The sequence below is a fragment of the Coptis chinensis genome, chromosome 1, assembly GCF_015680905.1.
Source record: "Coptis chinensis isolate HL-2020 chromosome 1, ASM1568090v1, whole genome shotgun sequence".
In the NCBI taxonomy this organism is placed as follows: Eukaryota; Viridiplantae; Streptophyta; class Magnoliopsida; order Ranunculales; family Ranunculaceae; genus Coptis; species Coptis chinensis.
This window is the reverse complement of record NC_141456.1, coordinates 20,309,252-20,313,078: the sequence shown is the minus strand read 5'-3', so window position 1 is coordinate 20,313,078 and position 3,827 is coordinate 20,309,252. Positions and strand designations below refer to the sequence as shown.

General features: G+C 35.8%; 1 long non-coding RNA gene across 1 annotated transcript; it reads left to right on the top strand.

Annotated features, from left to right (window-relative positions):
* The first annotated feature begins 2,208 nt into the window (after nucleotides 1-2,208).
* LOC147522783 (uncharacterized) lies at nucleotides 2,209-3,094 on the top strand. The gene is made up of 4 exons (XR_015195603.1): nucleotides 2,209-2,254; nucleotides 2,437-2,541; nucleotides 2,760-2,817; nucleotides 3,021-3,094. It is a non-coding gene; the product is annotated as an uncharacterized LOC147522783 (long non-coding RNA).
* Nucleotides 3,095-3,827: the final 733 nt, after the last annotated feature.

The following is a 3,827-nucleotide window of genomic DNA, read 5'->3' as shown; positions in this document are numbered from 1 at the left end:
AAGATGCAATTTGGTATAAATTCGCCTCAAATATCAAACAAGCTTTGCGGACTGAGGGTTCAATTTGCTCAAGGTAACAAATTTATGTATTGATTTATTGCAAGTTTGGGTTTTAGGTCGTGGGTTTGGTTACACTTTGAATTATTGGGTCAAAGATGCATTCTTTATGGATGTATTAGTTGTTTGATTTGATTATTAGTAATAAGCTTGATGATGAAGATGAAAATTAGATCTGTTTGTGTTTTCTTTTTGATTTGATTAATTCAAAGTCAAAATCTGTTATAGTAAGCATTTAGATTCATAAAGTGATTTCATTGATCGTCCGATCTCTGTTTTTAATAGTGATATTAGTCGGTGATGTTTGTTAATACCGATCTCTGCTTTTAATAGTGATGTTAGTCGGTGATACTCCACCAATGCAAACTTATGAAAGTCTTTTATTGCGGGTTCCCAACCAATAAAGGAGGAAGAAGGGGTCTCTTGGAAGTTTATTTCTGTATAAAGGTAGACATGATGGGCTAGTGATCCATTTCAAGAAAGCTTTTGGTGGTGGCGACTTTTCAAAGGTAAACATGGCTCGTCCAATTTTATTAGTATTTGTTAAGTATATAAGCTTTTAATTGCTATATCTTTAGATGTATTTGATGAACTTGAGTGTAGGCATCGGGCGGCTGGGCCGTGTTATTATCTTTTGTTTCAAAATGGGAATGAGACTCAAAAACTATAATCTAATAAGAAAGCCACTCAAGCTAGCAGGTGACATTCCCTATCTTTTTTTTTTTTTTTCAGTTATTTGTTTTAGTTTTTATAAGTGGATGTGTTTAAGATTTGGTTTGGCTTCTTAGGTTCACTTTAGTTTTATTTTTTTTCGACATACTAAGCTTTTATCACTTCATGAAATTTTGAGAAGAGCCAATGAACTCATCAATCCATACAGCCAATTCCCAAGGACTTGGATTCAAATTTAGTATGGTTGGATAAAGGGGAAATTCTTTCTTTAAGAAAAAGGTAGATCAGGTGGGTGCTTTAATACTTACCTTTTGGTAAGGAAAGGAGGCTCTAGAATAGCGAGTAATAAAGGGAAATGGAGAGGAGCAGCTTGGCTAGAGGGAACAGACAACACCCATTTCCTTTATGCAAAGTTAACATAAAGATTTCGGGTAAGCATTTCCAAAACTAATTTCAAGGTTGTACCCATGTTACTTGTGAAGAGATAAGTGTCTTTATAGCATGAGCAAGGATATCCACTATTAGTATCACACATGATCGACATGGTACTTACATGTGTATATATAGGATGATATAATTCCAGCTACTTTAATATTTCCTTGCTCTAATTGTCTCCCTCAGACATCACCTTGTGATTGTACACAAGTTTCTCATATAGCTAGTTGTGATTGTTGTTAAGTGTAATGCGTTTTTGGATGGACTAGAACTTTGTTGAGTTCCCTCATTGCATCTTATCTCTTGGTCCCAACATTGGTTGAGGAGGATAAGGAGTTTTTAGAGAAGAAAAAAGTTGCGCAGGAATCTTGATCCGAAAGCAGGTAGTTTGTTTATTCTTTACTATTTATGACATCAGAACTCATACCTTTAGAAGCACTTTGCTAGATGTATATGATTGCTCTATAAAACTGAAGGTGTTGATCCGGCTACTTTAGAAATACTTGCCTTTGTTTTGGAAAGTAAGTAAAATTGCAATAATTCACTCTAAATCAACCTCTTGTCGCTCCATTCTCGTGTGTTATTATGTCTTTTAGCTTCTACTTTTGTTTGCAGAAAGCAGGAGATTTTCTCGCTTGGCCTCAATGCGGAAAAAATGAGATAATTCATACACTTGCATTCCTAGGAGTTCTTATGATCTGGTCACAGGTGTGATACAAGTGACTTCATTTCACTTGTATTCAAAGACAAAACCTTTACCTTCAAAGGAGTCTGCAAGAAGAGCAAAAGCGCTGCCTTGTGAAGGATTACATCCACTTTTTAAGAACCTACTAGAAGGTAGCGAGTTGACAGCTCTTGTCTTCTCTGAGCGATTGAAAGATTTCAGGTGAGTTAGAAATTAGTTTCTTTGGATTTGGAGTCCCAAGATATGTATTGTTGTATTTTTCGAATAGTCAGGGTAATTGTCAGTAAGCTTTTGTTCACGCTTATCCAGTTTGATATTCCTATTGATCTTATGAATGATGTGCACTAGGCCAAAGGCATAATTTTGGAAGCGGAAGGTGAAGCTGCTAGGTGAAAACATTTGCAAGTAATCTTCTCAACTGTTTCATACTTTTTATCATGAAAAGTGTTTGATGGATTCTGAGTTTCATTCCTCTTCCGAATTCTTGCTTCCTTTTAGCTACTATTTCCAAGCAGTTTTTATTTTATGGTGTCAAACTATCAAAGGAACTTAGATAAGCGCACTGAGCCAGTACTTTGGTATTACAGGGTTCATCTAGTCAATGGGTTGACGTCATGAAGAGGAAAAGAGCTGTTCATGAAGAAATAATGAATCTGGTGCATCAGAAACGATCTAGTGAACAAGCAGATAAGGTAAATATATGTTATATCCAAATCATGCTAATTATTTATTTATTTTTCATTATTAATTGCTTTATCATTATCTAATGTTGTCAGTTTACCTAGAAGTTGTCTAAACTGCAGAAAAAATATTGACTCGAACATTAGCATGTTATTTGCATGCAAGTTATAATTTTCTAGTTTTTCATTTAGAAGATTAACATGCTGATCTCGTTACTATTTTTCTTTAGGATGCCAGGGAGGAGGATGAAAAAGTAAACACAGTTTCTGAGGAGAAAAGGAAAAAAGGTCTTTTACATCATCCTATCTTTTGTTTAAGTCCAACTGGTTTTAAATTCTTTTCTCAATATTCTCTCCATTCCCTGCTCATATTTCTGTTGCCAATTATTGAATTATTTCTGTTTGAATGTTGAGGCTAATGATGTTGAAGTGAATGTAACATACTTGGGTTCTGATTCACTATTATTGTTGTTTTACTTCAATGCTGGAAGGTCGGGGATACAAAAGAAAGGCAGAAAGCTTCAAGGACGAGGAATTCTACATAAGCTCGGTCCCAACAAATCAAGTAGGTTCCAATCCTTTTATTCTCCTCGGTTAGAACTTCGCAGTGTAGTTGTGTAGAGTGTAGAATTTGGCAATGAATATCTTCTAAATACTTAAAAAACAACCAAAGTTGAAGAAGAAAATTTCATAGGTTTAGACGGAAATTAATCAAAATAATAGAGGTTGTATTTTCTTTAGATCTGCCTTTTTAGGGACACTTTAGCTGCAGAGCTTTTATGAATGAAATATTTACATAATCACTCAGTCTCACAATGAATATGACTTGTCCAGCATTACCAGAAGGGAGTGGCCTTCTTATATTCCTACTTGTTTCGCTATATTTTTTTTAAATGTTCGTTTCAAAAAGAAAAAAGGACGGAATTTCCTTTTTTAAAGGGAGCTACTGATTTCAGCCACCGCCCGGAGAGTTTGTAATATCATGTACTCACAAAAACCTCTCTACTAACTAGGTTTAACTATCTGCGCGGTATCTGCTACAAAGTGAATCGTGGTGTCCAAACACCGGGGTGATGACATGGGCACCGGGTGATGGCATGGGCACCGGGTGTGATGGCATGGGCAATCAGGGTGAGTTCATCATCATTTATCACTTGAAGAAACAGTCTCCAAATATCAAACGCTACTATCGGTTTGCATTTCCCACTCATAGGGAGATTTATATTAATTGCGGATTTCAAGAACCCCTTTGATCTTTTGAGTCTTTATTTGAGAACATGGGTGGTATGGGCGCGCAT